The sequence below is a fragment of the Sus scrofa genome, chromosome 8, assembly GCF_000003025.6.
Source record: "Sus scrofa isolate TJ Tabasco breed Duroc chromosome 8, Sscrofa11.1, whole genome shotgun sequence".
Lineage (NCBI taxonomy): Eukaryota > Metazoa > Chordata > Mammalia > Artiodactyla > Suidae > Sus > Sus scrofa.
The window spans coordinates 78,524,857-78,551,094 of NC_010450.4; the positions used below are offsets into that span (position 1 = coordinate 78,524,857).

The 26,238-nt window shown below is 35.9% G+C and overlaps 1 protein-coding gene across 6 annotated transcripts in view; it reads left to right on the plus strand.

Moving 5' to 3' along the window:
- Positions 1-26,238, plus strand: part of LRBA (LPS responsive beige-like anchor protein) — a 710,221-nt gene that overhangs the window by 554,770 nt on the left and 129,213 nt on the right. The window lies entirely within an intron of this gene.

The following is a 26,238-nucleotide window of genomic DNA, read 5'->3' on the forward strand; positions in this document are numbered from 1 at the left end:
GGGAGCAGCCCAAGAAATGGCAAAAAGACAAAAAGAGAAAAAGAAAAAGTAATATGACTTTTTTGCCTTTCACATTCATAAATGCTGAAATCAGGAGCTTTATTCTTAATTTTTAAAAGTAGTGTCTTTATCATACTTCATAATAATTGTGAAATCTAAATTGCATTGTGTTTTAAGGACAGTTCTTGCATTTTCGTTTTCTTGGTGGCATTTCTTACCTTTCCTACCAATGGGTTTTTTTTTTTTTCCATATTCTTAAAGTTTTATTTGAAGTGTAGTTGGTGTACAATGTTGTGATAATTTCTGCTGTACAACAAAGTGATTCAGTTATACACATACACAGACATTCTTTTTCCAATTCTTTTCCCATATAGGTTATCAAAGAATATTGGGTAGAGTTCCCTGTGCTATGCAGCAGGTCCCCTCTAAGCATCCATTCCGTACATGATAGTGTGCAACAGTTATATTTTTTTTGTCTTTTTTTTGTTGTTGTTGTTGTTGTTGTTGCTATCTCTTGGGCCGCTTCCGCGGCATATGGAGGTTCCCAGGCTAGGGGTTGAATCGGAGCTGTAGCCACCGGCCTACGCCAGAGCCACAGCAATGCGGGATCCGAGCTGCGTCTGCAACCTACACCACAGCTTACGGCAACGCCGGATCATTAACCCACTGAGCAAGGGCAGGGACCGAACCCGTGACCTCATGGTTCCTAGTCGGATTCGTTAACCACTGCGCCACGACGGGAACTCCAACAGTTATATTTTAATTCTGTATTCTGGATCTTAATCACAATCCCTTCCTTACTGAAATTTCACATTTTATATATACTGGAAACATTGCAGGGAGAGTGGGAACATAGACTTTGAATTTGGACCAGTTTTACTGGATGTAAATCTTGGATAGCTCTCTTTTCTGGTTATGGGACTTTAGGGAATTTCACCTTTCTGAGCCTTGGTTTCCTCATTTGTAACTTGTAAATTACGGGTGTAAAATTGTAATTATGTATGTGAAATTTCTAGAATATTCTCTGGCAACCATGAAATAGCACCTAACATTTATTCTATCACAGTCCTAAGGTACGTATTGCATTTTAGTTTACCTCACACATTTTTTTCAAGACTTTCAAGTCACCATAATTAAAATGAGAGCCTGACAAACCTTAGCTCTGAAAGATATTGAAGGAGATATCAGACTTTTAAATGTGACAGTTGTCTATGGTTATGTGATTTTTTTCTCCCCCTCTCAGAGGCTCATAGAAGTCAATACAAGGTACAGTTATTCTGTACTTTTTGTTGTTTTTTGTTTTCGCTTTCAGTGATTTTCTACCCTTTTAAAATGCATTTATTGAGGAATCATTTACATACCATAAAATCCACCTTTTTAAAAGTGCTGAATTCGTGTGTTTTAGTAAATTTATACAGTTGAATGGCCATCGCCACAATCGGCTTACATCCCTCCAAAAAGTTGCCTTGAACATACTTGCTCCCAGTTCTAGTCCCACCCAACCACCAATTCTGTCTCTATAGTTTTACTTTCTGGAATTTTTATATAAATGGAATCCTACCGTATGTAGGCTTTTTGTACTCAACTTTCTCACTTAGCATGATGTTGCAGAGCTTCATCCGTGCTATGTATATATCAGTAGTTAATTTCTTCGTATATAAATAATGTTGCATAGAATTCCATTGTAGAAATTTAACACTATTTTGTTTATTTACCTATTCATGGACATTTGGCTTTCTTCTGGTTTTAGGCTATTATGAGTATTTGCATATATCTTAGGGTAGATATATGTTTGCATTTCTCTTGGACAGAGTCCTATGATTTTAATTGCTGATTTGTATGATTAGAATATGTTTAACATTTTGCATTCCCACCAACAATATATGAAGTTCCAGTTTTCTATATGCCTTCAAAGATGTGGTATTGTCAATCTTATTTATGTTGGCTATTCCAGTAGGTAGCTCACTGTGATTTTAATTTGTATCTCCCTAATGACTAATGATGTTAACTGTCTTTTCATAGACATAATTTCCACTCTTATATGTTCTTTGGTGAACTAGGTATTCACATCTTTTGCCTGTTTTTTAAATTGGGTTGTATGTCTTTTTATTATTTAATTGTAAGACATAGTTATATAGTCTCCATAAAAATCCTTTATCCAACATGTGTTTTGCAAATATTTTTCTCCCAGTGTCTGGGCTTGTCTTTTCACTTTTAATGGTTCCTTTTGAATCAGCATTTTTAATAAATGGTTTTTACTAACTACTAGGTAGATACAAAATAGTATTTATACAATACTTGGTATAAATAAATAATCATCCTCATTTTTAAGGAATATGTCTTTAAGAAAAAAAATCAGGGAGTTCCCATTATGGCTCAGCAGTGATGAACCCATCTACTACCCCTGAGGACGCAGATTCAATCCTTGGCCTTTCTCGGTGGGGTAAGGGTCCAGCGTTGCTGTGGCTGTGTTGTAGGTGGGCAGCTGCAGCTCTGATTCGACCCCTAGCCTGGGAACTTCTATATGCCATGGGTGCGGCCTTACAAAGCAAAAAAAAAAAAAAAAAAAAAAAAAATCATCTTTTGATCATTTAATTATTGAACCACTTTTTTCAATTATAATCTAAACTTTTAAGCCTGAAGGGAATCAACTCTCTGTTCATCATTACCACATTTGGTATTGTTAAAAAATACAAAGAAATTTGTTAGTGTGTTTGTTTAAAAGAGGTCTAAGGGGCAGAAACATTTGAATAAATTATATTTAAATGTCCACAATAATATTTTGACAATTAAGAAAATGTAACTGTGTAACTTAAGGTCAGCCCCTCCCCTGATGGCACCTCTCATCTCTGCTCTCATCACCCTCTTGTCAGAAGGGGAGGGTCTGTTTGGAACAAGTCTCCTAAAGGCACCACGGAAAAGAGGGTGGCAACTTACCAAATTGTTTTCCATTAAGATTTCGGTTTTGCCTGCTCATGCTCTGAACTTAGACATGACTGTGACATTTTATGCAAAGTAGTATTTTATACAATTGCACATTTACTATAACTTACTATTAGTTTGTTAAACATTTTCCCCAGTGATTCCTCTTCCTCGGAATTTTACAGATGTCTTCATAGTTCAGTCTCTGAGTAAGCTTGTATTCCTAACAGAACTCATAAAAATCCACTGCACATTAAATGCAAACATAGTTTAGAATTGAATATTTACATCTCTGGTAATTTTAACTCATAATTGGGAAAATATTTGATTTTACTTACATGTGTCTTTATGAATAGAGAATGTAATGATGCATTCAGTTATGCAAAAATATTTACTATATTCCTGTGATGAACAAGGCTCTCCTATGGTGCAGTTCATATTGGTTCATTTTTAAATTTCCTGTTAGCTTTCTGTAAGTGACTAAATTATTAGTGTGGTATTTTATGTATCTGTTAGCATGTTATCACATGAGGGTATTATCCCCCTCCTCTTTGGGGTTTACCTCTTCAAGTCCACAGATTTTATGCAATGATTGTAGCTCATGAAATGCATACTACTTTGATCTGTGACCTTTTTGTGGTGCTAATCGGGTTCCTGATATCATTATACCTTACTCATTAATCATATTTCCTGCAGCCCGTCAGGCAGCCAGACAGCACAAGTCCCTGTTTTCAGCCCTCTGTTGGCAGCTCTCTGCCTTTCCAGATTATTACAGACGATACTTTGGCTTCTGATAGCCAGAGCCACATCAAGCTGTGTGCTACAATTAAAGTCAGATGGTCCTCAGGTTGAACAGGGATATAGTGTTGCAGCTGTCTCTCTTCCTGGAACAAACCAGCACCAAGAACAGATGATCTATAGGACAGCGGATAAGAATAACAGATTGTACAGTACTCCATTGGTAGCAGGGGATCACGGCTTTAATTAACTGGCATACTCATTTTAAGATCCCCAGCACGTCTTTTTAAGTATTTGGTTGCCCAGATATTATTTCAAGGGAGTAGAATATTTTCAGGAACATGATTTTGATGGTGGGCAGTAATGCTGCATTTTCTATTTGTGTTAGAAGACTATAACTGCCACCTTACCTCCACCACTTTACTCCTCAGATCTTCCTGTAGGTACCAAAGATCTAAATACAGGAAGTGGTAAATTGGCTAAAGTGTTGGCTATATATGCGGAAGGAGGAAAATGCTCCTAGGCCTGATTATACTTTCAGGTATATAAATTGAATTTTCTTTGTTCTGAACAGTTGGGATCAGGGTAAAATCAAACAGTCTTAACTACATCTCAGAGATTGGTCTGTGTTATTTATTATTACCTAGACCAGAAAAAAAAATTATTCCAAATACTGCTTCAGAAATATAAATGAGAAACAGGCTTTCATATTTTCAAATAATATAAAAATGTATGAGTTGAGACTGCTCATCATTTATCTCATGATATAACGTCGATGTTATGGACCTATATCGTGCTGCTGCTTATAGCCCTTGAGTTTTAACCTGAATGAGAGACAGAGAAAACCATACTGTCAGCAGTAGTGCTATTTAGAAAAGTTCAGGAAAGTTAGTGAAGTGGAGCATTTTCTTCAAGCTGCAGGATGTATAATTGATTCAAATTATAATAATAATAGAAGCAATTTGTTCATTTAACAGGTACTTAGTGAGCTGCCTGTCTGTGTACCATTAGATTAAGAGAACCACTCAGATGATATCTCTACTCTTTGGAGGATGCTTCCTTTTTGATAACTTAGGTTGTGATATAGAAAGCGTCTCAAAGCTGAGAGGTGGCATGAATTTAATAAAGGAAGGCATCTATCCATGATTGTCCAGAGGTTACTGGTTAGAATCACATTTGCTTTTGTGTATCTTCTGTAGCTCCTGTCTTTCCTACTATTTACTTCCTAGTGGTAACTGGGGTCGTCACTTGCTTGAGAAGGTAAAGAAAAATAAAAGGAGTATCTGTCTTCTTTCTAGATGATGTATGGACAAATTAAAAATAATTTTAATATTATCATTTGAGACAAAAATTAAAATTTCAGATTTTATTTCACCACCAACATTGGCTTTTCCTATCTGTTGCTAAAATTTAAATATATAAGCATAAATCTTCATAAATGAACTAGATCAGTCTTTGCTTTTTCTTTTGAGTGGAAAACTTAAAATTCTCAAGTGATGAGACTAAGACTCTTTTTTCTGATGAAAAAGTGCTATATGTGTCCATATAGCAAGACCTACAGCTTGAGATGGGTGCATTTGCAGTGATATAGCAATTAGACTATGGTAATAGCATATTATGTTCTAAATTACAGTGTTTAGCGACTCTGTAATGTTAAGATATTTGACTGAGATTTGAAAGGGGTTGTACCTTTTTGATCTTCATTTGTATTGTTTCTGTTTTTTGAGGGAATGGCATTTAAAACCCTGTTTCTTAAAATACCTGACTAGCAACTTTTTTGCTGCATAAGCCGCATCCGAGGCATACAGAAATTCCCTGGCTAGGGGTCAAATCGGAGCTGTAGCCACCGGCCTACGCCACAGCAATGAGGGTTCCAAGCCACGTCTGCAACCTACACCACGCTCACAGCAACGCCAGATCATTGACCCACTGAGCGAGGCCAGGGATCAAACCCGTAACCTCATGGATACTAGTTGGGCTCATTACTGCTGAGCCAAAACAGGAACTTCCTAGACAACATTTTTTAATTTGGGGAGTAGAAATGCCAAAAGGTAACATACTTTTTTTCATATTATTCTTTTGCCAATTGTCTTTTCATTTTGCACATTGATGATATGGACAAGATTATAAATAACCGTGGTGGTATGGTTGGTAATAATTATTCTCAACTAGGCTTATCCTTTCTTCCACCTCCCCACCCCTTGCAGTCGTTGAATCTAAATCTCTGAGGAATCGGGGCAGATATGTATGAAGAATTTTAAACATCTAAAATTGATATTATAGATCTGTGGGGAAGGGAAGGATTTTTCAATTTAGGTGTCAAGTTAGATAGTTGTTGTGTTGGTTTCCTAGGGCTACCATAGCAGAATACCACAAACTGAGTGGCTTGAACAACAGGAAAGTATTGTCTGCAGTTCTGGAGGCTAGAAGTTTGAAATCAAAGTTCAGCAGGATTGCCTCCTTCCAAGGGTTGTGGGGAAGGAACAGTGCTAGGCTTGTATTTAGCTGTGTTCTCCTTGTGTCTCTTCACATGGTTCTCCCTCTATGTGTATCTATCTCTGTCCAAAATTTCCCTTTTATTATAAGGTCATCAGTTATATTGCATTAGGGACCGATGCTACTCCAATATGGCTATATCTTAACATAAATAATTACATATGCAATGACCCTATTTCCAACTAAGGTCACATTCTGTGTTACTGGGAAGTTAAGGTTTCAACATATGAATTTAGAAGGATACCATTCAATCCATAACAGATATCACTATGGAGAAAAATAAAGTTGGAACCTTATACCACAAACAAAAATTAAAACACATTAATGCTTTAAAAATAAAGTCAAAACTATAAGCTTTTAGAAGCCAATACAGAATAATTTCTTCATGGTCTTGGAATAGGGAAAAGTTTTCCAAGTAAGAGACAAGAAGTAAAGTATAGGGAGTTCTCATCATGGCTCAGGAGTTAACCAACCTGACTAGCATCCATGAGTACACAGGTTCGATCCCTGGCCTTTCTCAGTGGGTTAAGGCTCTGGCGTTGCCATGAGCTGTGGTGTAGGTTGCAGACATGGCTCAGATCCCGTGTTGCTGTGGCTGTGGCGTAGACCAGCGACTATAGCTCTGATTCAACCCCTAGCCTGGGAACCTCCATATGCCATGGGTGCAGCCCTAAAAAAGCCAAAAAAAAAAAAAGTAAAGTATGATATATTAAATTAATTGTCTTCTGCATGTTAAACCATCCTTGCATTCCTTGAATCTATCTCACTTGGATGATATAAATTATTTTGATTTATACTGTATTTTTGTTGTTAATATTTTGTTGAAAAATTACTTTTTGAGGATTTTTGCATGAAGAATATTGGGATGTAATTTTCTTTTCTTGTGATATCTTTGTGTGGTTTTAATATCAGGATTTATATTGGTCTCATAGAATGAGACAGAGCATAGTGTTGTTCCCTCTTTATTTTCTGAAATACATTGATAGATATTGCTATCATTTCCTCTTTATTTATTTATTTATTTATTTATTTTGTCTTTTTGCCATTTCTTGGGCCGCTCCCGCGGCATATGGAGGTTCCCGGGCTAGGGGTTGAATCGGAGCTGTAGCCACCGGCCTATGCCAGAGCCACAGCAACGCAGGATCCGAGCCACGTCTGCAACCTACACCACAGCTCACAGCAACGCTGGATCGTTAACCCACTGAGCAAGGCCAGGGATGGAACCTGCAACCTCATGGTTCCTAGTCAGATTCGTTAACCACTGCGTCACGAGGGGAACTCCCATTTCCTCTTTAAATGTTTTATTGAATGTACCAGTGAAGCCATCACTGTGTGTGGGGAGACGGGGATCAGTTTTTACTTGTTGTAGGTTTATTCAGATTTAAAATTTTTTTCTTGGATCAGTTTCAGTAGTTTGTTTTTCTAGGCATTTGGCCATTTAATCTAAGTTGTCTAATTTATTAGTATAAAGTTGTTCCTAATTGCCTTATTGTCATGTTAATTTCTCTAAGATTGCTAGTGGTATTACATTACTCATCCCTGTTTTTGGTAATTTGTATCACTTTTTTCTCTTGGTCATTCTTGCTAAAGGTTTATTACTTTTTGTTGGTCTTTCCAAAGAACTGGCTTTTCATTTCACTGGTTTTTCTCTATTGTGTTTCTTTTTTATCCTTTCATTGAATTTTTCACTCTAATAGTCATTGTTTCTTTCTTTCTGCTTGCTTTGGGTGTGGTTTGCTCTTTTACTAGATTCTTAATTTGATTGTTAATTCTTAATTAAACTAGTTTTTAAATTTGAGTTCTTTTCTAATATTGGCTTTTATAGCTATAAATTTTTATGTACTATTTTTGTTATATACTATAGAAGTTTTGATATTTTGTTTGCTTGTTTTCATTTATCTCACAACAATTTCTAGTTTCTCTTGTGATTTCTTATTTTTTCACTCATGGATTTTTTTCAGAAGTGTATTACTTAGTTTCTAAATATCTGTGGGTTTTCCACTTTTCATTCAGCTTTTTATTTCTAATTCAATCTCATTGTGATTGGAAAATATACTTTGTATGATTTCTGTTGTTTGAAGTTGTTGAGACTTGCTTTATGACCTAGTGTATGGTCTGTGTGAGAGGATTCTCCACTTACTTTTGAGAAGAATGGGTATTCTGCTCTTAAGTGTTCTATAGATTCAGTTTATTGAGTTTTTATGTTTAAGTCTTCTATATCTTTGCTGATTTTGTCTATGTCTATAAATTTTTTTCTAGTGAGATGTTGAAGTTTGCATATACTATTTTTAATTCTTTTTTTGCTTTATGTATTTCGAGTCCTGCTATTAAGTGCATATATTAGTATACTGTGGCTGTTAAAACAAATTACCAAAATCTGATGGCGTAAAACAACTGAAATTTATTCTCTCACAGTTCTAGGGGCCAGAAGTCCAAAGTAAGTATTATACTCCCTTTAGAAGATGTCTACCTCTGTCCTCACATTGCCTTCTCCTCTTATGTTTATAATGAAATCTCTTTCCACCTTCTTATGAGGATACATGTGATTTCATTTAGGGCCCTCCCTGATAATCTAGGATCATTCCATCTCTAGATCCTTAATTTAATCACATTGAAAAGACCCTTTTCCCATGTAAAAAAATATTTCCTGGTTCTAGAGGTTAGGATTGGTTATCTTTTTTTCAAGGTGGGGACATTTTTCACCCTACTACTGTGCATATGTATTTATAATTGATATATTTTCCTGAACTATTTTTTCATCATAAATTGTCACTCTTTGTTTCCAGTGATTTTCTTTTCTGATTTACCTGATACTAGCATAGCCAATCCAGCTCTCTTGGGGTTACTGTTTGCATGATACAGATTTCCATTTTTTTACTTTCAACATGTTTTGTCTTTGAATCTAAAGTATATCTTCTGTAGATAGCATGTAGCTGGATCATGTTATTTATTCTGTCTGATAGTCTCCACTGTTTAATGCAATTATCGATATGATTAGATTCATGTCTTCCATTTTGCTAGTTATGTTTTTTAGTCTTGGGTCTATTTGTTTCTCTGTTCATCCTTTACAGTGTTCTTTTATATTAAATAGATATTTCCAGTCTTCTATTTTATTTCATTAGTTGTTTTTTTGTTTTTTTGGGTTTTTTTACTATTTATTTCTTTTGGTTTCTTTCTTAGTCATTACGTCAGGGATAGAATGCATCTTAATTTAACATAATCCACTTCAGATTAATATTAGCTTAATTCCAGTAAAATATAATGAATTTGTTCTAAACCCAGCTTCATTCCTTCCTCCATAATTTGTGGTATTGTCATATATATTACTTCTATATGTTATAAATCCACTCTGCACTGTTATAACTATTGTTTTATGCAATCTTATGTCTTCTAAAGGAGTTAAGAAAGGAGAAAAATGCCTGTTAATCCTATTTCCTATTCTATCTTAATAGAAACATTCCAATATGAATAGTAGTGCCTCAGCTTACTCAGCATCATGAAGGAATGAGATAATTCCCACAAAAAAGTTCCATAGAATTGAAATCTATACTTTCAAGTTCCATTGTTTTTCACTTTTTACTTGAAAAAAAAATTTGAGGAGTTCCCGTCGTGGCGCAGTGGTTAACGAGTTTGACTAGGAATCATGAGGTTTCAGGTTCAATCCCTGGCCTTGCTCAGTGGGTTAACGATCCGGCATTGCCGTGAGCTGTGGTATAGATCGCAGACGTGGCTTGGATCCCGCGTTGCTATGGCTCTGGCATAGGCGGTGGCTACAGCTCCGATTGGACCCCTAGCCTGGGAACCTCCATATGCCGCGGGAGCGGCCCAAGAAATGGCAAAAAGACAAAAAAAAAAAAAAAAAAAAAAAAAAGAAATGGATTACATATTTCTCTGCCTTCTTAGGCAGAGAATACCGATTTTTTTCTGGTATACTCATGGTTAAGTATTCAGGTATTTTGGGTGATGTCCTAAGAAGTTGAGATACATGGAGCTTAGCTAAAATGATCTACATTTTTCTGCCTTATTTTAACATTTCTGTTAGCATTCCAGAGTTCTTACCTGTGCCAGCTGTCACTTTCCTCTGTCAGAGTTTCTATCTTCTTTTGATCTATTAGTTATTTTATGCATATATGGCAAGTTAAAAGCCTGAGGGATGCCCCGTGACTCCCACTATTCAAGTTGAAAGGTTTTGAGCTTGGTTTCCTCAAGGCCTTCAGCTGCTTATAGTTTTGCTATCTTCCAGATTCTCCTAACACCTGAAATCTGAACTCTGGATAAATGAAACATAAAGTGTTTTTGTTTAGTGACATATTATTGTGCTGTACACAAGCAAAATAAAGTGAAATGATGCTAGTTCTAAGGTATGTTGCATTCATGTTGGAAAAATTCTGTGTTTATTCTGGAGTAACATTCTGTAACTTCCTGCCAACTTTAGTACTTAATATTTCATTAAAGTACTAATATATTAGCAAAGACATTTTAGAATTGTGTAAGAAAGCTGGAAAATTCCTTCCCAGGAATATTCCAGCTACATAAGACCAGAAAGAATTGTCTTATGGTGATTACTCATCCCATAGACTTCAGACTCAGTGACATAGCTGCAAGTGTGGAGGGGAATGCAGATTTTTTTTTTTCTTTCAGATGTAGGAAACTGCAGTAGTTGTTCTTTTAACTTCTGGCTTCTAGATTGTGATCTCACATGCTTCTCTTATGCATCACAGTTCCTGCCACATGCTATTCATACTCATTGCATTATGAGCCTGTTCTAGTCCCTTTATTAACCAAACTGTATTGTAAAGCTCATAACCTTATCCTTACACCACCCCACCCCCCACAAATGAAACAAAATCCTGCAGGCAGCTCTTGTTAAAACTCTCATCTTCCTTTAAACTTTTCATAAAACACCCCTGCATACTACCCAATGGCTTTCCTACAACCCTTTCTCAATCTGGTTTTGTACAGGTAATGTGACTCCCAGGTCATTTTTCTCTTTACTCAGTAGACCTTCTATGTGTTTTTGCATCTATAATCCTGGTTTCAGATACAAACTCTCTCCTTTACCAAGGAGTATTTTAAAGTGTGTTGTATGGAAAGCATAATCTGCATCAGAATCCCCTGAAATACATTTACTAAATAATGCACATTGATTTATTCATCTGTGACATGCTTCTTGAGTACCTATTTCCTACTCTCCTAGTGGCTCCGGTGTTGGTTAAGGGAAAAGAAGATGTAAACCCCCATCCTAGCCTCAAAACTGAGGAAAAGATTGACTTTGTAATAAATGCTATGGGCTAGTCATATGAAAAAGATAACCTTAGATTGGTTCGTTATGCCAGAAACCAAGGATCAGATATCTAAATGTGAAAAAGGTGAAACAAATGCTAGAAAAAATTATCAGTGAATTTCTGTATAACCCGAGAGTGAGGAAAAACTTTCACAACTATGACTGAAAATCCAAAGGTAATAAAAGAAAGAATTGATCCCTCTGACATGAATATAGATAACTTTCACATGGCAAAATGCATCAGAAGCAAAGTCAAAGGGAAATAAACCAAATAAAGATATTTGAGATTTAAAACTTAGACAAGTGCCTGTGAATCTCATTGGTAGAGAACTCCTAAAAATTATAGCAAAATAAACCCAAGAACCTAATAGAAAAATGAGCAACAACTCACAGAAAAATAAATGTCAGTTCCCCTTATATATATATGGAAAAAATGCTCAGCCTGACTCATAATAGAAGAAATATAAATTGTACTGAAATCCCATCTTCCTCTTTCAGATTAGCAAAATTCCAAAAATTCACCAAGATGCTCTGTTGATAAGGCTAAGGGAAGAGGCATTCTCCTACACTGCCAACAGGAATGCAAGACGACACACTCAAACTGAAGGGCTGTTTGCCCATCTAACAAAATGACCTATTTATCCTTTGACCCAGCTAACAGATGTCTTTTCCAAGGTTACACTGTCCAAAATATGCAATGTCATTTTCACAAGTGGAATCTATTTTTTAATAGCTTTAATGTTGAAACTATTAAATGTTTTATGTAACTTAAAAAAATAAAATCAAAAAGGGGAAAAATCCAATCTCTGAAAATTGAAAAGACATTTGAAATAAGTGACCCTAATAGGATATGTATAGCCTTACTAGGATATGTTTTATGGACAAAAGAACCAGGAGATATCTTGAACTTTTTTTACTAACCTTATATTTAGGTAATATGGGTGTATTTCTTTTGAAAGAATTATGGGTACATTGTAAATTAAGCAAATAAGTGCGTTCGTTTCATTAAGATTAAGATTTTTAAATGTAAGAGAAGACATATTCAAACATAAGATCAGTAATAAATCAGTAAAAAATCTTAGCAGCAGCCTGACAATGGCCGTTAAAGACTTAATTTTTTTCAAGTGCCAATTTTCGGTAAATATGTTAGTCATTAACTTGCACTAAATAGACTTGCATGTGATAACACATAAGCAAATTTATTTGTCACAAGTAATTTAATTATCAAAGAAACCAGAATGTTTCTTCTTTCTTCTCAGCAGTTTCTCTCCTCCGCCAAACTGTATGGGAATCCAGATACAGGCAAAAACCACTGTATAGTAATATTGATTTAGTATAAAAGACAGTTGGGTGATCTTAATTAATTGAACAAAATCTGTTCAGCTCTTATCCTCTTCTGGTTCTAGGGCTATAGAAGCAACCAGAACAGACAAGGCCCCTGCCCTTGTGGAGTAACATGTAAATTCCAAAGGAAATCTCAGTGGCCCTGTTAGCCTGAAGCCTCTGTCTCCAGAGAAAGCATGTCTGCCAGGAAACTCATAATATTCAAATATGTGTGGTTGAACACCCTCTTTTCTAGGTTGTAAGACACATTGCCAAATTCCTACTCTGTTTTTCCTTTCTATGTTGACCCTCTCCCTTCTGTTAAACCTTTCTTTCAACAAGGCACCACAGTCTTAAGTATGCTGATAGTGTCATACTTTTATAAAAATTCACCCCAATCACCATGATTGGAATTTGGATATTCTTCCCAAATTATTACTTGGGATGTCATTTTTGCAGACAGCCAATCTAATTTATTTCAGAGCCGTTTTTCGTAATTTCATTTCTCTCAAGTTCCTAAAGTACCTTGATGCTCTGACTTCAGGGAAACAAAATAAACAACAAATGAAACCTCGTGGTAGCATACTGCTTGCTAGAAGGGGAAGGGTGGAAGGAGAAACTTGTTTATAGTAGAAAAAAAGGAAAAAAAGAAAGGATGCTGCTTACTTTTTCATTTTTAATCTTTGGGTAAATTATCACAGTAGTGTGCTGTCTGGTACAGCTGGAAGTTATCATTTCTGCCAGGGACTAATGGTGATGGTTGGGGAAGAAAAGTGAGACTAATGGGCTCACAATATGAGGCTGGAAGTGGAGTTCACAGACGAACGCTTACTTGCCCAGCTCCTATCATGACCACCGTTGCTGCTGCAGCTCCGTGGTGCTGGGGAGAAGTGCCTGCAGTCCCTTTCAGCCTTTGTTCCCGGCACTGGGCCATGTCACCTGCAGTGGCAGTTTATCTGAAAAGCATCATTTCTGCTGGGGGAGGTGGGGGCTGTTCTGCCTATGGATACAACTCTCATGCAACTCTCTGCACAGCGATACTCGATAAATGACTTCTTACTGTGGTATTTATGTCTGTTTGATTTGGTGTATGCCCGACACATTTTTTTCCAACTAAAAATTTTGTGTAAACCAGCAAGTTTCCTTGGTCATGGTAACCAGAAAATGAATTTTCTCTCCTCCAAAAAATGAAAAAGCAGAGGACCATTGCTTCACGCTTCTTTTGCATTACTAATTTTTTATGTTCTAGTTGATGCTTTTCACTCTATTTTAAAATTACGATTAGAAAACCAACTTCAGGATGAATATCAGAGTACTTGCAATGCTAGGAAAAAATGAACAGTTGTGTGTGTACTGTGTAAATATGGAAAGGTAAACCATTCTTCTCTCTATTGACAGATACTCCAAATAAGTGTTAGGTTACTTTCCGTAAAGTGGATATTCTGATGATTTATGTTTAAGCAAAGGTAAATTTAGTTAGCATTACAGTTATAATATTAAATAATATATTCAGTTAAATGCCATAACTGTGTATAGTTATAATATTAAATAATATAGTCAATTAAATGCCATGACTATGGTTCTTGATTTTTATTTTACATGGTAATGTGCATCTCAGATTTTTCTGAGGCATTTTAGAATTTCTTTATTAGCTTAAATAAATTTATGATGTTTCTTTTCTTCTCTCCCTCTTTTTCTCTCTTTCTCTCAGTTTTCTTTTTTATTTTACCTTTTGGTATTTTTCATTTACTACATTATGTCCTATTAAAACTATCCCCAGGAGTTCCCTTTGTGCCTCAGTGGGTTAAGAACCCAACATTGTGTCTGTGAGGGTGCTGGTTTAATCCCTGGCCTTGCTCAGTAGGTTAAGGATCTGGCATTGTTGCAAGCTGCATCATAGGTTGCAGATGCAGCTTGGATCTAGTGTTGCTGTGGCTGTGGTATAGGCTGGCAGCTGCAGCTCCCATTCAACACCTAGCCTAGCAATTTCCTTATGCCACAGGTGAGGCCATAAGGAAGAAAAAAAATATATTTCCAACTTGTGCATGAATATTTCCAGCTTTTAAGAAATAAAATATAGAGAATAAAGCAGTAATAATCAGTACCTAGCTTTATCAAATCTTAACAATGGGTATATTTACTTCGGGTTTTTTCCTAAATGAAAATTACGCAAAGAATTGAAGCCCAATTAAACTTTCCAAAACTAGTTCCCTTTCCCCCCATTCTTGAAAATAATCACCATTCTGTGTGGGGCATTTGTTTCTTGTGCAAGTTCTGTAATATATCATACTCAGCATTAAAACAAAATAAATAACTTTTTAAAACATTTTAATTTGGGAATAATTTCAAACTTACAAAAGGATAAGGAGAATAGAAATAACTCACAGAGGGAGTTCCCTGGTGGTCTAGTGTTTAGAACTCGGCACTTTCACTGCTGATGCCTGGATTTAATCCCTGGTCTGGGAACAGATCCCACATCAAGTTGCTGCAGACTGCGGCCAAAAAACAAAACCAAAAAGACCCAAATAGCTCACAGAACATTCTTGGGCTCTTTAACTAGATTCATTATTTGTAACATTCCCCCCCTTTTTAGGTGAGTGTTCTTCCTCCCTCCATCCTCTCCCTGCTCCACCCCGTGTGTGTGTGTGTGTGTGGTGTGTTTACACATTGATACATATTTATGTATATGTATGCATATATAAAATATATACAAATATGTAATGTTTTTGCTGTATAATTTGAGGGTAATTTACATGCTTCGTGACCCTTTATCCCCAAATACTTGAGTATGTATCCCCTTAGAATAGAACTCTTTTCTTATATAACCATAGTAACAGTTACCACTTCATAAATTTAAACTAATGTAACACATGTAATCTACTTTCCTTATGTCATCGTTGCTAGCTGGTATAATAATGTTCTTTATAGAATTTTTACCCTACAATACAGGATCCAGCCTCGGGCAAGTTACTGCTTTTAGTTGCCATATTAGTTCTTAGAAAAACTCACTTTTCCTACAGCCCTGTTGTAGTAGTTTCCTGGGGCTGCTTGACAAAAGTGTCATAGCCTGGGTGCCTTCAGCAGTAGAAATTTATTATCTCATGGTTCTGGAAGCTAGAGGTCTGAGTTCAGGGTGTCAGCGGGGCCATGCTCCCTCTGAAGGTGGTGGGGAATGATCGGTTCCAGGCCTCCCTGTTAGGTCTCAGTGCTGGGTAGCTCCTCTTAGCTGCAAACCCCTGTCTCCATATGACTTTCTCCTTGTGTGCATGTCTGCTGCTGTGTCCAGATTTTCCTCCTTTTACACGGACACTAGTCATACTGAATTAGGGCTCACTCTAATGATTTCATTTTAACCTCATTACCTTTGTAAAGGCCTTCTCTCCAAATAAGGTCATGTTCTGTGGTACTGGGGGTTAGAACGCCAACATCTTTTTTGGGGGACGGGGGGGGGGAGCACTACCCATTAACAGCCACTTAAGCTGTCTTTTCCAGAACATTCTTTGAAATTGTCTTTTTATGATATCCTCTCATTTTTATTTTCGTTAAGCTATATTACAATTATTCTCTACACCAGAAAATTATATATAATAGGTTCTGATTCATATCCCTCTTAAAAGTAAAGTGGCATAAACTGTGACCCCAGATTCCTTTAAGAAATTTAATCTGCATCTCAAGAAGCAGATCACTTCTGTATGCTTCTGGATCATCTTGGGAACATTTTATTCGGCACCATAGGAAAGCATATAAAACAGCTATTTTTCCTTGTTCTATATCAAGATGCTTCTAAATTGGTACTCCTTATTGTATGTCCCTTAACATGTCATTCATCATTCTTTAATCCGTGCACTCCCCCATATTCATTTCTTGCAGAAGAGAGTCTAGTCATACTGAACAACTAACACTTTTCTAAAAGTGATATATTCTCTCACATTCTATAAGCTACGTCTTCTGCTTGCAAAAATTCCGCATTGCTCCCCCTGCAGATAAACCAGTACTTCTCCTTCCCTTTTCTCTACTCCCTTCCCTCAACCCCCCATCTTTTACTTAGCTAATTTATGCACATTTTTCATAATTTCCTTGGGGAGGCTTTAATTATACCACCATTCACGCTCTTAGTACTCTGCCACCACCAAACACACCGACAGAGTTGCTTTCAATGTTCTGCCTAGGTGTTCTTGTAGCCACACATGCACACACCTAGCATTTTGATGGTCTCTCTACTTGCCTGTTTCCTTCACAAAATGTTGAGCAACTTTAGGACCTTTTTTATTTTTCTTTATGTCTCCAAGCCTATCACAATATCTGGCCAATAGTGGGTACTAAGGGCATGTTTGCCAAAAGAATGAATGAAAAATGAATGAGTAATCCAAAGCTGGTAAGGAGAACCACATGCTTCAGGATAACAGTAGAATTTAGTCTTTTCCTTGAGGGCCAACTCTGTTCATTTTGCAGTGTCTTCCAGGGACATGTCATAAATGACTAGTAGTTTTTGCTGTGGTCACAGGAGAGGGGGATTTAGCCTTTAGTTTCTTTGTGTGTCAAAACTGAGTACTAGTCCATTGGTATGAGAGAATATATCCAGTGGTGAGACATAAAATAAATAGCACAAAGTAGTACATGAAGGATAAGTATAGTATTTCAATAAGATACAGGTAGTTTAGTAAAGATAATTTCTGGTGAATACATGATTAATGCAGAAAACATATGACTAGCAAATATAAGGCATATTGTAAAGAAAAGATAAAGAATTTATTAAAGTTAAGTAGTAAAAATTCTGCACCCCTGCTTTTGCGTTAAGATTTTACATTTTAATTTGTTGCAATATATTTGTATTTCATGGTATAGGTTGCAGTTTTCAAAGTGATACTGAAAAACTGCCCTAAGTGAATACATGTAAAATTTGTACCATCATGAATTAATATTTTTCTCAATTACTTACAAAACATAATATTTTTAATTATTCGAAAACACAAAAGAATTTTTTCTATAAGTCATGTTTTATATCAATCATGATAGTTATTTTCCAATAAAAGCCAAATTATTGTTTTGTTCAGCAGAGTAGAAACATTAAAAGCAAAAATGCAGACTACTATTTGTATAGCAGTATTTACTTTTTCTTTTTTATGGGCTCATCAAATGTACTTGTCTCATTGCTTATTTTCTTCTGCATCACGTTATTTTTCTATGAAAGTGTTATACTGCATTTCCCTTAGGTCATGCTTGCTTATTATATAGTAAATTTTTTTTTCCTTTCTCAGTGAGATCTTTATCCGTTTTACTTTGCTAGTCCCATGTTTATCTAGGACTGTACCTTTCACCATCTTACATATTCAACCAAATAAATATCTGTGGAGAATTCTCTGGCAGACATCTTATGTTCCCTCGTTTTCCTCTTTCTAGTTTATCTTTCCTACAGTAGAAAAGAGACTAAAAGTTATTCATATTTTGCTTTTTTTAGTAAGATTTTTTTCATTAAAGTTAGATTTTTTTGAAAAATAATTATGATAAATAATATTCATTGAACACTTAGTATGCATTAGACATTGTTAAGCAGTTTTGGATTGACCCTTTAATCATCACAACAGTCCAGTGAGACAAGTGCTATTATTCCCCTGCTCTATAGAAAACTGAGGCACGGAGAGGTTATGTAACTTACCACGGTCACAGAATTGATAAATGTTAAGCTGGAATTCCAAAGCAAGGAATCCATGTTATTAAGTTCTGTACTGTACTGCTTGCAATGAAACTATACTACTGCATGTATATTAATTGGATTTTACTCATACAAATGAGATTATACCTATTTTAAAAATACGTTTTATATCCTATACATTGGGTGAAAATAAGTAAGGGTGTTCAATGAGAAAAAAATACTTTTATCATCATCAGAAAAAAAATGAAATCTAAAAATTCATTTATTGATTTAGAAATTGGTGAAAAGGAAAATTCAGATTATAAAAATACGGGATAAAAAATTACATGTTTATGGAGAGTGACATTGGAGAAATGGTGGAATAGAGTTTCCTTTTATCTTATCCTCAAAGAACCCTGATTTTTACAATTTGCTAAAGATAAGAGGGCCTGTATGGAAGTCTGGGAGTCAGGTGGAGAGTTCCATACACTGTTGGGGGAAAAACCCAGACTGGGTACATTGAATGGAGTAAGAGGAAGAGTTTCCCTTTACTCACATAACCCATCCCCAAAGCAGCATAGTGTTCAGAGAAAAGTGAGAGCATGAGTGAGCACCCAGCTTCCCTCTCAGTGTGGGACACTGCCAAAGAGGCCCACTTCTTTCTCACTCCATCCAGAATACTGAGATGTTCTGTGCTATGGCACAGGGGGCAGGGGAGGAGGGGGCAGGAGCCAAATAAGACAAATAGCAGCAGGATTCTCAGAGGAACCTAAGGACATGGGTCATACTAACTGCTTCATGGGCTCATCAAGAAGCCCAACTATGAGCTACTAGAAATATTTCCTCTAAAAATACCTCCAACTAGCCCACCAGCACCCCAAATGCTCCATGCACCTTATCCACATACCCTCCCATACTTTAGCTAGCTCCCTGCGCATGCCTCTTAGACAATGATTATAAACCTTTGTGTATGGTGTGTGAGCATGTGCAGAAAGCTGGCTCAATTCTGTAGGAGTGGGAGAAATTGCATAAACTTGAACATTCAGCATCACTTTAGGGAAAGCAAACGGGGCTTTGTAGGATGGAGAGAACTCATTCAATACTAATAGTTATCCCCCAAAAGGGAACAAGAAGTGTGGAGCAGGAGCATCCATAGAAAAGGTATGAGAAAACCTCAGAATGCTTAGCAGGCCAACAAAGGTATTTCTTTCTTTCCCAAGGCCAGTCAATAAAAACTGCAGGAGGTGACTACCTCTTTAAATGTGAAGACAGCAGTGCAAGTGTTCAAGGAACATTAAAAATCAAGGAAGGAGTCCACAAAAGGAACACAATAATTTTCCAGTAAGCAGTTCCAACAAATTGGAAATCAGCAATTTGCCTGATAGAGAATTCAAAGTAGTTGCTTTAAGAATCACAGTGAGAAATAAGAAAACACAGAAAGACCATTAAATGAAGCCAGGAAGACAACACATAAACAAAATGAGAAGTTTAATAGAGAGGTATTAATCCTTAAAAAGAAAAAAAAGAAAAAAGAAATTTTTTGGAGCTGAAAAATACAATAAATGAAATGAAAAAGGAAGTAAAGAGCATCAACATCTGACTTGATCTAGCAGAAGAAAAAATTTGTGAAGTTGAACATAAGTCATTTGAAATTATCCAGAGTAGAATAAAGCAAAAGGAATGAAAAAGAATGAAGAAATAAATAACAATACATTAATAGTATGGGATTTAACTGCTCCACTTTCAACAATGAATAGATCATCCTGACAGAAAACTATTAAAAAATACTGGACTTGAACTAACATTAGAACAAATGGACCTAACAGACATATACAGAACATTTCATCCAACAGAAGCAGAGCACACATTCTTCTCACATGCACACAGAACATTTTCCAAACAAGTCTTAACAAATTTATGAAGATTAAAATCATGCCAGGTTTTTTTTTTTTTTAACCAGATAGCAGTAGCATAAAACTAAAAATCATTAATAGGAGGAAACCTGGAAAATGCACAATATATGAAATATAAATAACACATTCCTGAATTAATGGATCAAAGAATACATCAAAACAGAAATCAAAAAAAAAATCTTGAAACAAATGAAAAAGAAATGGGATGCAGCAAAACAGTTTTGAGAAGGATGTTTTTAGTGGTAAATGTCTACAATAAGAAAAAAGAAAGACCTTAAGTAAATGACTTAACTTTGTACCTCAAAGAACTAGAAAATGAACAAACTAAGCCCTAAGTTAGCAGAAGTAAGGAAATAACAAAGAGAAGAAATAAGTGAATTAGAGATCAGAAAGATAAAAGATTAACAAAATTAGGAGCTGTTTTTTTGCAAATATTAACAAAATTTACAAATCTTTAGCTAAAATACCAAGAAAAAAGAAGGAAGATACAAATAAAATCAGAAATTAAACTGGAGACACTGCAACCAATACCACTGAAATACAAGGATCAGAAGAAACTATCTTAAGGTACTATATGCCAATAAATTCTATAATCTAGAAGACATAGATAAATTCATAGAAACATACAACCTGCCAACTAAATCATGAGTAAATGGAAAAATCTTAGCAGACCAATAATGCTTATGGAGCTTAAATCAGTAGTCAAAAATTTCCCAACGAAAGGAATTACTATCATGGCACAGTGGTTAATGAATTCGACTAGTAACATGAGGTTGTGGGTTCCATCCCTGGCCTTGCTCAGTGGGTTAAGGATCCAGTGTTGCCATGAGCTGTGGTGTAGGTCACAGATGCAGCTTGGATCCCACATTGCTGTGGCTCTGGCGTAGGCTGGCAGGTCCAGCTCCAATTAGACCCCTAGCCTGGGAACCTCCACATGCTGCAAGTGCAGCCCTAGAAAAGGCAAAAGACAAAGATAAAAAATTCCCAACAAAGAAAATCCCAGACATTACTGGTGAATTCAGCCAATATTTAAAGAAGAATTGAAATTAATTATTTGTAAATTCTCCAAAATTGAAGAGGATGCACCTCCATACTTATTTTCCAAAGCCAGCATTATCTTGATACCAAAACCAGGTAAGGACACTATGAGAAAAGAAAACCACAGGCTCATATCCCTAATGAATTAGATGCAGATATCCTTAGCAAAATACTAGCAAACTGAATTCAATAGGAAATTAGCAAGAATCCTCCACTATTATCAAGTGGGAGTAATCCCTGGGATGCTAGGATAGTTCAACATATGTAAATTGATAAATGTGATTTAGCATTTTAACAGGATGAAGGATTAGAAAGTATATGATCATCTTAATAGGTGCAAAAAACTCATTTGACAAAATTCAGCATTCTTTTATGATAAAAACGGCAACAAATTTTGTATAGAGGAATGTACCCTGCCATAATGAAGGCCAGGTATAACAAGCCTACAGCTAACATCATAATCAATGGTGAAAAACAAAATGTTTCCTCTAAGATTAGGAACAAGACAAGTGTGCTCACCTTCACCACTTCTATTTAACATAGTACTTGAAGGCCTAGCCAGAGCAATTAGGTAAGAAAAAGAAATAAAAGATACCTAAATCAGAAAAGAAGAAGTAAAGTGATGTTTGCAGTGTCACCATCAGCTTAGGTTGCAGATGTGCAGATGTGACTCGGATCCAGCTTTGCTGTGGCTGTGGCATAGGCTGGCAGCTGCAACTCTAATTTAGCCCCTAGCCTTGGAACTTTTGTATGTAGCAGGTATGGCCCTAAAAAGAAAATAAAATTAAAAACAGAACTACCATATGATTCACCAATCCCATTTCTGCATGAGTATATTTGTAAAGGATCCAAAGTCTCAAAGAGATATGTGCATTCCCATGTTCATTGCAACATTCTTCACAATAGCCAAGATATGAAAACAAGCTAGGTGTCCAACAAGGATGAATGGATGATGTGGTATATATACAGTGGAATAGCATTCAACCATGAGTAAGAAGGAAATCTTGCCATTTGCAACATGGATGAGGCTAGAGAATATTATGCTTTGTTAAATTAGCTAGGCAGAGACAGACACATACTCTATGATCTTATGTGTGGAACCTAAAAAGAAGTCAAACTCACAGAAATTGAGTAGAATTGTGGTTACTTGTGTCTAGGGGTTAGAAGGATGGAAGACTTTAGTTGTAAGATGAGAAGCTCTAAGGATCTAATGTTCAGCATGCAAATGAAAACCCATAGTTAGTTTATTGTTTTGTTTTTTGATTTTTTGTCTTTTTTTTTTTTTTTTTTGCCTTTCCTAGGGCCACACCCATTGCATATGGAGGTTCCCAGGCTAAGGGTTGAATCGGAGCTGTAGCCGCCGGCCTACGCCAGAGCCACAGCAACTCAGGATCTGAGCTGTGTCTTCGACCTACACCACAGCTCACAGCAACGCCGGGTCTTTAACCCACTGAGCAAGGCCAGGGATTGAACCTACAACCTCATTGTTCCTACTCGGATTCATTAACCACTGCGCCAGAACGGGAACTCCCTGTGTTGTTTTAAATTTGCTAAAAGAGTAGACCTTAAACAGTCTTACTATACATACACACAAAAAGGTAAAACTATGTGAAGTGATAGATGTGTTAACTAACCTCATTGTGGTAATCATTTCACAAAATATACATATGTGATATCATCACATTGTACACTTTAAAATATACAATTTTATCAATCATTTGAACTTCAGTAAAGCTGAAACATTTAAAAGTAAAATTGTTTATGTGTATAGTATCTAAGCATTTAAAATTATAAAGGAATACACAAACATCTTAATAGCAGATGTTTGGGTGTTTTGTTTTTCTCTTTCCTTCTCAGATTTCTGTTGTGAGTAGTTCCCATTGTGGCTCAGTGTAACAAACACAACAACTATGCATGAGGATGTTGTCCCTGGCCTCACTCAGTGGGTTAAGGATCTGGGCATTGTTGTGAGCTGTAGTGAAGTCACAGATGCAGCTCTGATCCTGCATTGCTATGTCTGTAGCATAGCCTGGCAGCTGCATCTCCAATTAGACCCCTAGTCAGTCATATGCTGCAGGTGTGGCCCTGAAAAGCAAAAAAAAAAAAAAAAAGACAAAAAGTCAGAAAAGAAAAATTTCTATAGTAAGTAACTCTTATCTTTAATAACAAAAGTAAATATATTGTGCTTGGAGTGTGGTCGTGTGTGGTGGTTTTTACATTAGAAAAAAAAGTTTAGTAGTCTAAACAAAAAGATGTCAAGGAAGAAATTTGTTTCAATCACTCTAAAGAATAAAATACTAATAGAATACAAAGATTATTGGTTTATTTACTTTGATTTAAAATGTCCCTTGCTCAGGCACTGACATTTCACAAGGACCATGTGAAATGAATAAGCTTATAGCCTGGAAAATGTATGAAATAATTAGGAAATAATGAGATTTTATATACGGCTATAGCAAAGGTTTCCTTGGAATGAATAGTCAAGTATAGGCTTAAAAGTAGATTGAAGCCACATTTATGAAGAGTTCAGTATATCTTGATAAGGAGTTGGTATTTCGTCTTATAGACAGTGTGGAACCACTGGAGATATATGAGAGGGGACATAATTCTATTTAATTTATTCATCAGAAAAATGACCATGTGGATTTTGGACTAGACTTGGGAAAGAATGGATACTGGAAGATCAATTAGGAAGCTTAGTTAAAGGGCACTAAGCAAGCCCTGTTAGTGATCTTGGTTAAAACAGTGGCAGAGGGGATAGAGAAGACATTCTGAAGATCTTAGTAAGAGAAAGAAGTGGAAGATGACCTTGAGCTTTTTAACTAAAGTCATGGGATAAATTGTCTTACTAACAACTGAAATAGGTATTCTAGGAAGAGAAAGAAAAAGGCTTTTAGGAGTTCCCATCGTGGCACAGTGGTTAACGAATCCAATTAGGAACCATGAGGTTGCAGGTTCAATCCCTGCCCTTGCTCAGTGGGTTGACGATCTGGCGTTTCCGTGAGATGTGGTGTAGGTCACAGACGCACCTTGGATCGCACCTTGGATCTCGCGTTGCTCTGGCTGTGGCATAGGCTGGCAGCTACGGCTCCGATTCAACCCCTAGCCTGGGAACTTCCATATGCCACGGGAGCGGCCCAAGAAATGGCAAAAAAGACCAAAAAAAAAAAAAAAGAAAGAAAGAAAAAAGGCTTTTATAGAAAGATAAATTCAATTTGTTTTAAACACTTTATAGTTGAGATTATATTTTAATATATATTTCAAAATATATTAAGGTAAAAATTACAATAAATAGGATAAAAGATAGTTTTATTAAGTTACTTTTAAAATCCTATTTTATCTTAAATGTACAGATAATATTAGCATATAATTGATTAAAGTAATTAGAACATCTTTTCTTAACCCTTTGGTTCATTTTCACCACACTACCCTTTCTTATCTCTTATTTGGACTATCTAATAGCTACCTTCTGGTTTCCCTACTTTATACATTTAATATGCTCCTGATAAATGTATCTTCCAAATGGACAGTACAGTTGCATTATTCTCCTGCATTTAAATCATGACTCTGTGTGTATAATAGTGTTTATTCAGGTACCCCCTTGGTCTCAGGTGGAATTCCTTCTTGGAGAATGACTCCCCACCAATCTCACTATTAAGACCTCAGCTATACACATAGAAATTATGGCTGAAATATATTGTTATGAGAATTTCTGTCTCAGACATTCATTTTTCAAATATCTCTTATACAGAGTGAGATCTGTTCCCTGTAATTTCTTCCCGCTGATCCTCCTTCTTCTCCCAAGACCCCCAAAAAAGCAAATTTAAATCTCACTTTAGTCCTCTATAATAAACTGGCCATGACTGTCAGGTCCTTTTTGATTCTATGAAATCCAGGTATAGTTTGTATTCTTTTATGACTCTGTTTTCCCTGCCATTTATTAAACCTACTGTTATTTACCTTATTTTCCATCTCTCTCATTACTTGTAAATGGTGGCTTTAACTTTATCTGATTTCACAGAATATTCATCGATAGACCTATAATTCTAATTCAAGTAAATTTAAGGAACTTAATCATGTGTAATGTATTTCATATCAACTACCTCAATAATTTTGTAAAATTGTATGATACACCATGAACATATGTGTATATTTACTCATACTCAGAATATTAGGAGAGTCCCAGGTCTTCAGTGTTAGCTAACTTGCAACCATGGTTAAGTTTGCTTAATATCTCTTGGCAGTAAGTAAATAGCAGGAATTGAGTAAGGGAAGTAGGTTTTAAGCATTATGACAGATTTAGAATACATGTAATACTGAATGATTGCATGGCCACCAAGGCAAGGGAATTGTGATGTAAAAGCAGATTAAATCTTCTCTACTGTGGTAACATAAAATAATGATAGGTAACACTTTTTTGATGTGGAAATTCACTCAGTAGAGAAAATTAATAGGTGAGCCCTATTGCAGAGTTTCTTACAAGGACATCTGAAGTTATTTATTACTCCTGTGAAAATGTGTTCAGCCTCCTCTTTACGTAAAAGTGTCTGCAATTCATGAATTAAATGTTCATAATCTAGCACTGGTTGATAGAATCTGCATTTCAACTCCAAAGAAATTAGTGGTTATAGACAACTTGAGATCGATGATGCCATAAAAGATATAAATTATGAAATTAGAGTCTGGCATAGTAGAGATGAAGGAGAAATATTTTATTATAATGCATGGCTTACATGCAGAGAAAAGCATTTTAAAAAATGTTTTCAGCACATTTCTTTCATCACATCTAAAGTCCAGTTTTTCGTTTAGCATATATTTATTAGTTCTTACCATGTGCCAAACACTATGCTCAATTCTGGGAAGAAAAAAGATGAATATGATAAAATCCCTAC